At 57.2% G+C, this 10595-nt stretch overlaps 2 long non-coding RNA genes across 2 annotated transcripts; both read left to right on the top strand.

The window, feature by feature from the left end:
* Positions 1–204: 204 nt before the first annotated feature.
* LOC141372129 (uncharacterized) lies at positions 205–10589 on the top strand. The gene is made up of 3 exons (XR_012377445.1): positions 205–435; positions 6155–6270; positions 10159–10589. It is a non-coding gene; the product is annotated as an uncharacterized lncRNA (long non-coding RNA).
* LOC112818435 (uncharacterized) lies at positions 4061–5763 on the top strand. Its single transcript, XR_003206585.2, has 2 exons — positions 4061–4445; positions 4584–5763. It is a non-coding gene; the product is annotated as an uncharacterized lncRNA (long non-coding RNA).
* Positions 10590–10595: the final 6 nt, after the last annotated feature.

Raw genomic sequence — 10595 nt, 5'->3', positions numbered from 1 at the left:
ACCAGACGAAATCCGGGTCTCCTACTCCTCTGTCATCTTGCTCCGCCCCCCAGAGATGGCTTCTCGTCAGAGTAGCTAGCTGTTCCAGTGAGGTCAGTACCCAGAAAGGTCTGAGTGAGGAGACCAAGGGGATGCCCCACATACCCAGTTCAGCAGGATGCTCTTGTACATGGTGCCGATCTTCATGTCCAGGCTGATGGGATGAGGCAGCAGCGCCCACCTGCTGCCTGGAGAGCAGCAGCGAGGAGCTGTGGTTGCAGACCCTGAGAGGCGGAGCTCGTGTGATTCCGAGGCTGCCACAGATCTGATGGAGGCAGAGGAGGGGGAGGTGCTGACAGAGGCTGAGATGATGCCTGAGGTCTCCAGGGGCGACTGGGAGGTCAACTCCGGAACCTGAGGAACGGCAAGGCCAGCAGAAACACCAGACTGTGCAAGGCAACCCCAGTCAGCATCTAGCCCAGAAGGTTCTAGAGACTGAGTCTTCTTGGCCCCTTGTGGCTGTGGAGTGGGGACCCAGGCTCCAGGAAGGGATGTCAGGGAGAAAGGGTGGGGAAAGTCCAGGCCTTTTCCTGGCCATCAGGGACCCTGGGACAAAACCCACACTAATGTCCTCCACATCTACATCAGGCTGGAGGAGCCTGCAGAGCAGGTAGGCGATGTCCCTGCTGCGCAGGGAGGGGCTGCCTCTGAGCTGGTCTCAGGACTTGGAGTGAGGGCTCCTTTTGGTCTTGGGTGTTGTGTTGGGGGTGTGGTGGCAGAATTGAAGGGCTGACTTTGCATTCATCAGACACCCTAGGTGAATGGGTGCTCTTGGGTGTCCATGGGCATAGGTGGCTGTGACCCACACATGGCAAAGAGTGAAGGAAATGCAAAGAAGACAGTGCCCTGGGCTATGCAGGCTTTCCTGCTCATGCGCAGTGCTCCTTGGCAAAATTCAGCTAGTCTTCTTGTTCCTACAGCACAGAAGGCGCCTAAGGTCATGAGTGGTTCATGGGAAGCCAGGTCAGTCTGTTGCCTGGCAGGAGGAGAGGTACAGCCTGAAATGACAGTCTGGGGGTGACCTGGAATGCCAGGTGAGGTAGAAATTGCCCAGGTAGCCTGATCCACTCCAGTCTGTCCTGCTTCTCTACCCAACAACCCAGACCTGGACAGCTGGCTGGCATCTGGAGCAGTTAGAGTGTTCCTCTGCTTCAGTCGAAGGAGAAGATCAAAGTTAGTAGAGCAAAAGAAACCATGAAGATTAGGGCAGAGATAATTGGAAGAGAAGAGCACGTGAGAAAATCAGTGAAAACAACATTTCTTTCTTTTGCGGATTTACCAAAATTGACAAGGAGACAAAAATGGAACCATTTTATACCAACAAAGTGGCTCGCTGAGATGAAGCAGATAATTCTGAGAAGCACACAAATGACCAAAAGTGACTCCAGAAGAAATGGAAACCCTGAGCAGACCTGTAATAAGTAAATAGACTGAAGCAGTAATGAGAACTTCCCAACAATGAAAAGACCAGAACCCAATGCTTTCCCTGGTGATTTGTCCCACACATTTAAAGAAGACCTGATATCAATCTTTCTGAAAGTCTGCCAAAAGTACAAGAGGAGGGAACACTTCCCACATCACCCTAGAATGCCAGCATTGTCCCGATTCCAAAGACTGACAAAGACCTTACAAGAAAAGAGGACGCCAGGCCAAAATCCATGATGAAGAGCGAGGCAAGAATCCTCAACAGAATTCTAGCAGACCGAATCTAGCAGCACACTGACAGGACTATACATCATGACCAAGTGTGATTTACACCAGGAATGCAAAGGCTGTTCAACATAGCTAATCGGTGTCCTAGACCACATCCAGAAGAAACATGATCATGTCAATTAATGTAGGATAATCTTTAACAAAATCCAAACTCTTTCATGATAAGTGCTCACAATAAAATAGAAGTAGAAGATTAAATTGTGATAAAGGAGGGGTGCCTGGGTGACTCAGTGGGTCGAGCATCTGACTTTTGGTTTGGGCTCAGGTCATGATCTCACGGGTCTTGAGATCAAGCCCCGTGGCAGACTCCTCACTCAGCAGGGAATCTGCTGGAGATTCTCTGCTCTCACGTGCACTCTCTCTGTCTCCTTCTCTCACAGTCTCTCATATAAAGAGTCTTTAAAAATTATCATAAAGGATATTGATGAAAAAAGCTCATATGTACATTCTTAGTGCATATGTTAAAACAGAGGTGGTAAAACTGCCTCTATTTCTGGCCTTTGTGTTTGAGCAGAGACTAGTATTTTCTGCCTCCAGTTTTGGTGGGGCTGCTGCTGCTGGAATGTGTTCTACCTCTGGAGCTTGTCCCAGATGTCCCTGTCCTCTGGAGCCAGTGCAAGACTCCTGCTGCCTCCGGCTGTAACATTAGAGCTCATGCTCGAGCCAGGGCGGCAGCTGGCTCCTCCTCTGAGCCCGGCATTGCCCCTAACTCTGCAGGTACTTGTGGAGCTGGTTCTAGCTCTAGAGGAGTCCTGCTGCACTTGCGTCCTGTGGAGACCGTGGGGCTATGGTATCCCTCTTTCCAGGGAGGGGCATGCTGCTAGGAAGTCCTGATGGGCTCATTCACAAGGAGCCTTTCAAAAGAGGTCTGTGCTCAGAGAGGAGGGCCCCACGGGGACTCCCCAGCTACAGGGTTCACCAGGATGCACTTGTCACATCCAGCGTGACGTGGACGATGCTGTGTTGCCCCTGTGCTGGGTGGAGAGCTGCAAGGAGAAGCTGTGGCTGCAGAACCCTGAGAGAGAGGGTTTGCGGGTGCGTGTGGCAGTCAGGGACATGGTGGCAGCTCAAGAGGAGGACGAGCTGTGTTGGCTAAATGGTGCCAAAGATCATCAGGGATGATGAAGAGGTGGAGGCTCAGAACTGTGAAGACGGTAGGATCGGTAGGTTCTCTGGATCCTGCAGGGCGCTCCAGGCTGGGGTCCAGCTCAGGGACTTCTAGAAGCTCTTTTTAGGAGTTGGGATTCCCCGGCCCCTGTTGTGCATGTGGAGTGGGGATCACTGGCACTGGGAGGGGCTATCAGGGAGAAGGGATGGGGCAGTCACCTTCTTTTCCTGGCCATCAGGGAACTCTGGGTCACAGGTCGTGTTGCTCTCCTCCACTTTGGAGTTAGGGGAGCTGATGGAGCCAGCAAGGCCCAGCGCGGAAGGAGAAGAGTTAGAAGGGGAAGGGGAAGCTGGCGCCGCTGACGGGCAGGTACTACCGGCAGCTGCTGGAGCGCCTGCAGGCGCGGCAGGCTCGGCGGGAGGAGCTGCGGGACCAGGACGAGGGGAAGGCGCGGGAGCTGGAGAGCAAGATGCAGTGGACCAACCTGCCCTACAAGGCCGAGGGCGTGCGCATGCGCGAGGACGAGCGCCTGGGGCGGGAGGCCCTGAAGCGCAAAGAGAAGCCTTGCTCAGGGGGAGCGCAGGTGGGAGAAGGGCACGGCCCATGTGGTGCAGAAGATGCAGCAGAGGAGGCAGGACAAGTGGCGGCAGAACCTGCACAAGAAGAAGGCGGCCCAGGCCGAGCGGCGCCTGGACAAGGCCCGCAAGAAGGGCCAGATCCTGCCCCAGGACCTGGAGCGGGCCGGCCTGGCATCAGGGCCTGCAGCCCGGGCGCCCAGACCTCCTCCCTGACCTGGGGCTGCCCTCCCACCTCGTGTGACCGCGGCCAGGAGCTCGGTCTGTGCGGTCTAGGCTCCTCGGGAAAGGGGGGCTCCGTGGCCTCAGGTGACTGGCAGAGGGTGGAGCCGACCTTGCCTGTGACTTGGAGGGAGTTATCCTGTGTTGATTTGTAAGAGGAGCAAAAATGAGGGCTTAAGGTAAACACGCACCTGAAAAGAGTTAAGATGACCGCTGGGGGCTGCCTGGGGGGCTCAGTGGTTCAAGGGTGCCTGACTCTTGGTTTGGGCTCAGGTCTGGATCTCAGGGTCCGCTGATCAGCCCCACATCAGGCTCCACCGTTAGCGTGCCGTCTGCTTGAAATTCTGTCTTGCTCTCCCTCTGCTCTTCCCGCTCCTGCTGTTTCTCTAAAATAAATAAATCTTTAGTGGAAAAAAATAGATGCGGGCTGGAAGTTCAGCACAGTGTGCGCCATGCTGGGAGGAAGGGGGAGACGGGGGGTGGCGCTGGAGGACGTCAGCCCAGGAGAAGGCAGGAGACAAGGAAGGCTAGAAGCTACGACTCGGCGAGGCGATGGAAGACGGCCCGTGAGGCGGTGGAATCCCACGCACACCTGTGGGCAGGCAGACCCGCTGCAGATGCACAGGACCCCGGGGCGGGGGTGGATTTCGTGGCTCCTGAGTAATGTTTCAGTGAAGCCGTCAATAACTCTTTTGACTGAGCTCCAGTTAAGAAACACTGTAACAAAGGCTGGTGTGGCTGTACTGGGCAGAGCGGACCAGAGGATAAACAGCGCTGTGGAGGGTGAGGTAGGTCACGGTGGGATGGAGGGGCCCCGCGCCCCCGGCAGGCAGAGCGATTCTGACGCCCCCAGTGATGGAGCTGCAAGTCTCCCAGGGGAAATCCGCTCACAGACAAAAGCGGAGGATTTCTGGTGCCTCTCTTAGGCCTAGAAACACCCGGCAGAAGTCCGGTGGATACGGAAGGTCTAGATGAGAGTTGATGAGCTTGATCTAAGGACACAGAGCGGTGTGAGTGGGAACAAGGTGCGGACTCCACCCACATCTGGAGCAGCAACGAGAACTGACTGCCTGGTCCATGAAGCAAGTTCTCTGTTTCAAGGAATCGACGTCCTACCAGGCGTGTTGTCTGGCCGCGGCATGATTTAGTTGTTAAAGTTAAGACGTGATTGTAGAAGTTTCGTGTTCAGAAGTTTAAAAACGTACTTCTGAGTTACCTGTGTGTCATTGTGGGAGATGGAACCTATCGCCAAGTGTCAACACTGAAAATGCCCTGATTCACCTTCTGGGCCTCCCCAGGCCTGGCCGTCACCCCCTCCCTGGCCCAGAGCTTCGGGGCTGCCGGTGTGCGGGACAGGGCGGCGCGTGACGTGCTCTGGGGCGGGTGACAACACAAGCAGCGCATCCAGGGGCATCAGTGGGCGATAGCACATGGACAATAGAAGAGCACAGAGTGGGTCGGGGAGGCCTGACAGACGCTCGGATGCTCTGTGCCTCAGGTGGGGAAGAGCCGAGCGCAGCATCGTGGGAGAAAACCTCCGGGGCCGAATGTCAGGAACGTTTCCAGAACCAAATGGTGGCAGTCCCCAGTTTCAAAGGTACCCCCCGCTCGGGCGGAGGGAAGCAGATGAAGATTGCCCTAACCAGAACCCCTCCTGCACAGGAACTGGGGTTCCAACATCCCAAAGGTCGTGGTAGTAGGAAAAGTAATAAGGGAAAGCTCACTAAAACAGAATCAAGAGGCCAGAAAGAGGAGCTCTCGTGCACTCTGTCACCCGGAGTCAGTCACAGAAAGAACTGTCACACACCCCGGCAGAAGGATCCTCCACAGGAGGGAATCATGTCTACAGACCCGACAGAAGGATGGACGCTTCATCTCCTGTGAGAAAACCACTCCCCCAGCAACTCAGCCAGTGGGAAACTGCCCTCACGCTGAACTCCTGCTCTTGTCCAGTGGACTTCGGTTCAGGACAGCCCCTTCTAACTTTCTCCTCGTAAAATAACACTTCTTTCTTTGTTGGAGTTGTCTGCGGTTTTACTGTAGCTTGCATGTCCCGAATTGCAATTCTCTGCTATTCCCGAATAAACCCATTTTGTTGGTAAAGTACCGGCGGTTTTAAGGTCAACAGTAATCTCCTTTTGGCCCTGGCTCTTTCGGTGGGGCTTGGAGGAAGGATCAGAGTCAGCCTTTCTTCGTGTCTGGGGCCCCAGGACTTGAACTAATGCATGTTTAGAAGTTCAGTGAGGGTCTGTGACCAATCAGGTAGCTCAAGTGAGGCTTCTAGTCACCAGACCTGGGGGTGGGGGGCAGAGAGAGGGGTCTCTAGACCCCGGTGGGTCGTCTCATCCAGTTCACTGCACTAGTCTGGGAGAAAGTCACAGGAACCTTGCATACGTTGCCTGTGGAAATAACACTTTGCTGCGTGTTCTCTGCTGTTGGGTTGTGACACCTGTGTTGGTCCTGGGAGCTCAGTTACGGTCTCTTACCTGTGTTCCAGGTTCAGAGAAGAGCCACCGTGCTGCTTTTCCAGGATGTCTGAGCTCTGCGTGTGGCAAAGGTGTGTCTTCTGGATCCTCCCCTGACCATCTGTTGGGTGGATGAGCAGGTAACATGGTAAGGTTCCTCCAACAAGCCCACCTCTCCATTGGGGTTTCTTACCTTTCTGTTTTTCCAGGGGATTTCCAGAAGCATCACTTACTTTAGTGTTGACCTCAGTGACTCCAGGTCATGGAGCAATTTTTCATGTGTTTCTTGGCCATTTGTATGTCTTCTTCAGAGAAACGTCTGTGCATGTCTTCTGTCCATTTCTTGACTGGATTATTTTTCCATCTTTTAAGCTCTTATTTAGGCCACTGCTCCATTTTGAGTTAAGTTTTGTACACAGAGTGAAGTAGGTGTGACACTGATTTGTCATTCAGCTTCTCCTGCTCCCATATCACCCTGACAAGGGGCCTCCGTGGGCGCAGTTCTGCTCCCCTGCCCTCAGCCAGAGGCAGGCCATCGTGTGCCTTTGGTATGATGCATGGAAGCACCGTCTCTTCCATTCCCAGTGGCTGGCACTTAGCGGTGGGGCCAGGCTGGTTGGCAGTGGTGGTGTGGCATCTCTGCCCTGTCCCAACTGGTTCCATCATCCCTCCCTCTGGGCCAGATGGGAGCGTGCACAGAAAGTCTTAGCAGGAGAACAGGGACAGAGAGATGGATGTCCTCTCTCTCCCAGGCTCTGTGGTGTGCCGTGTTTAATCCTTGAGTGGGCTCCCCATACCCTGGTGTCCCTGCACCCCAGGGACACTCTCTCCTTTGCCTTCACTGAAGCTCCTCTTTAATCCAGTGTGTCAGAAATCTCTGGGACCTCCCCCTCCAGAGAAAATGAGGAGACCCAGAAAGCATCCGAGACCACTGTGCTGTTTGGAGGTTGGGTAGACGAAGTGCCAGGTGAGGAAAGCAGCTCGCCGGGCCGGAGACACAAGTGAGGAAAGGTGGAGAGGTCGGGGAGGGGAGTGGGAGTGGGGCGGGGACCAGCCTAAGCCGGAGAGGCGAGCAGGGGCCAAATCTCCCGGGGCTTGGAGGCTGTAATGCCCGCAGGCTGGGCCCTGAGAGCAGGGGAAGCCACCAAATGGGTCCTTCCATGATCTGAGGTAGGGGACGTTACTGCCCCTGTTCCAGCAGGGCAGCCTGCCTCGGGCATCTGGCTGCAAAGTCTGGTTTTTGTCATGGGACTGACCTAGCTGCCTCTCCCCGCCAGATCTGGGCAAACCGGAAAGCTGCTGAGGTTCCTCCCACCCAGAAGGGACAGGTGGGGTTGGGCCCAGGCAGGAGCCGGGACTTTGTTCCTCGGGTTGGTCTGGCTCTGAGCCTAAGGGCTAAGCTGTGCTTAGCTTCTGCCAGGAAGCCCTCCACCTCCTATCTGAGCCTCTGCCTCCAGGGCACGTGCCCGTGGGTCCTTGGAGGAGCCATGGACCGCAGAGGTGAGTGGGGAGATGAATGGGGAGGAACTCCAGGCTGGGGCTCCAGGATGGGGCGACGGTTATCTCCACGGGCCTCTGGCCATCTGGTCGGGGCTTCCCAGCTACGTAGAGCCGGAAGTCCAGAACTGGCCTTGGTGGGGACAGCTGGGTGTAGTGGGAGCAGGGAGGGTCTGGGAGCTATGTTTGCTTCTGTGGGTGGGAGTGGGTGTGGTCTTGGGCAGGGTCGATGGTGGTACCCAGGGAAGTACCACAGAATGTGGCCTGAGCGGTGTTAGTTGGGGGTGGGGTGGGGCAGACCCTTGGGGGAAATGTCTTGATTTGACATGCAAAGCCCCCTGCTCAGTTCTCTTGCCCAGCCGTCCTGCCCAGCCCTCCTCCCTAGGCCTCCTGCCCAGGCTTCCTGTCCCCGTCCCCTCTCCTGGGCTCTCTTTTCTTTACTTGTCTGAGCCCTAGGGGTGGAGAAGGCGGTCCAGGAGGGGCCTTCCTCCTGCAGTGAAGTCTGCCTGTGACAGAGGGGGCTCAGAGTCCCTTCCAGAATTCTGCTTAGATCGCCGACATCGCCAGGGCTTGGAGTGGGGGACGTGGGGCACCTGCTGGGGGTGGGGATGTGGGGAAAGAAGCAGGGAGAGAGAGAAAGGGAAGGAGGAAGTAGCCTGAGGGGACAGGAGTCTCCTGTGGGCGCAGGCTGGCTCCCTGAGGGCAGTAATACCGCCTGGAGCTGGCCCAAGGTCACCCTGTGAGGCTGACATCTAAGGGCAGAGGGGAGGGAAGGAGGGAGAGTGGAGGCGAGGGGAATGGAGAGCCAGGAGGAAGGCCCCTTCCTGCCCCGACCCCTCTCCTCCCCACCTGGCCAGGATAGTGCGGTCTGCTGCACTTTCCCCAGAGGGTGGTCTCTGCCTCTCTGGCTGAGAGATGGAGTCTTCTGTCTGGCCCTTGGCCCTCTCTCCCTGCCTGCCCCCCTCCCTGCCTGGACCCCCTCCCTCCCTGGCCATCTCTGTTGCTCCGTGGACACAAACCAGCTCAACAACTCAGGGTCTTGTCAGTGGGACCGGCAGGCCCCGGGCCCAGCCCCTGCGGCTGTAGATGGGCACCCCTGGCGGAGTGCTGGGCATCTGGAGCCCCCGCCCCATGGGAACAGTAGTGCGCCCCCTCAGGGGACGCACAGGGAAGCAGGGAGAGCAGCAGGCCCACCTGCTCAGAGCTCCTGCCCGGGGCCACGCTGTGCCCAGCTGCCTCTCCTCAGTGACCAGGAGGGCAAGGATCTGACCTTCGTGCGCATCTAGGAACACCCAGGACCTGGCACTGTTCATTCACCCTCTCATCCGTGGCCCTGTGCAGGGGCGTGGAACACAGTGTGGTCTCAGGGAACCTTCCAGAATAGCAGTCCAAACCCCACCTTAGTGTACATGAAGTGGGCTAGGTGGGTCCAGATCTCCCAGGTGTGCCCCACAGCTGGGGTTGTGACCTGGGCTCACCCCTTCTTCGACCAGAGGAGAAAGATGGCATCCTGGGGGCCTCTGGGAAGGCTTCCATGCTCTGCTCAGCCCTCTCCCCTGACAGCAGGAGAAAGTGGACTTGGAGAGACACTGGGACGGTCCAGGGAGACCGGGACAGAGCCCTGGAGTCCTCCCTCCATTCCCTCCTGCCTCCTGGGACAGGGCCTGGCTGGGTGGGGGCCCTGCCAGAGCCTGGGAGGAGGCGCAGAGTGGGACGGGGCTTCTTCAGCCGCCTGCGGAGTCAGGGCCCAGCCTGGGCAGGAGTGCACACGTCTTCCCGGGGGAGACAACCAAAGACAACAGCTGCTGCTTTTCCTTATGTTTAGTCGTTGAAATTCTTTTGTTGATAGGAGGCAGGCAGACATGGCCTGTCTTGGGCTGGGCATGGAGCAGGGTCCCTTAAGGAAACCCTGTCCCAGACTGGCTGGGGGGGATGCCCTGGGCCATCACTGTTAATTTTTGTCCTCGTTCTAAAGTGTGTCTGCTCTTCATGACCAAAGCAGAGACATGGTGTGGGCGGTGGGTGGTGGGCAGGGCAACTCCTAGAGCCAGCCAAACCCCATGGCCCAGAAGGCATGAGCGCCTGGGCAGAATCCCAGGGTTTCCTGGTTCCCTGGAAGGTGTGGACCACAGCTCTGGGGACGATCATGACCTGGTGGGGTCCACTAGGCCACCCAGCCTGCCAGGGATACCTGTCTGTGAGTGTCCCACAGGCAGGGACAACTCTGGTCTGAAAGTCAGGGATCTGGGAGGGTGTCCGATTCATGCCAGTTTGCTCAGACCTGCCCTGGGTTTAGCACTGCCACCACCCCCTGGGGCTTGGTGTTCCAGCTTCCAGTCCGACTGCGGATGGCCTCTGTTCCGCCAAACCCCAGGTCCTTGGACACAAGGTCCTTTCCTGCTGCTGTGCTTGGCTGGTCCCTTCCCTTGATCTTGCCCACCTGCTGCGCGCCTCCTGCCTCTCCTTCTTGTGTTCTCTGTGTCTGGCCCACTAGCCCCACCAGGCCAGCCGCCTCGGTGTTTCCTCCTTTCCTGTCCAGATGCGCGTGACATTCGTGCTTTGCATCCGGGATCACAAGAGAGCTCCCTGCACACGGCCAACCCGACCAGTGAGCTGATGGGACCTTCAGCTTCACCTGGGCCAGCCTGCTCTGTGTCAGAACGGGGGACTCCGAAAGTCAACTGGGAAGTGCCAGGACCCCGCCCGCCCCCGGCCCTGAGCCGTGGGCAGCTTGTGCCGTACAGGGTGTGGGCTGGAAGTATGCCATCCACAGCGGCCTGGCGAGCTCCGACTGCGTGCCGGCACCGTCTAGAGAGGGCGACAAGAGAAGTGTCAGAGCCCACGGCACCAGGGCCCCGGGCAGGGCGGGGACCACGCAGGCTACTGGGGGAAACTTGCTACAGAAAGAGTGGAGTGATCCGGTTGCTACCCAATAGCCTGACTCTGGCATCCCGCAGGGTAGGTCGGGGGCAGGCC

The sequence above is a fragment of the Callorhinus ursinus genome, unplaced genomic scaffold (assembly GCF_003265705.2).
Source record: "Callorhinus ursinus isolate GAN/ISIS: 27379988/994484 unplaced genomic scaffold, GSC_fseal_2.0 scaffold1352, whole genome shotgun sequence".
In the NCBI taxonomy this organism is placed as follows: domain Eukaryota; kingdom Metazoa; phylum Chordata; class Mammalia; order Carnivora; family Otariidae; genus Callorhinus; species Callorhinus ursinus.
Note: the sequence above shows the minus strand (reverse complement) of the source record. Positions and strands in the feature narration are given on the sequence as shown.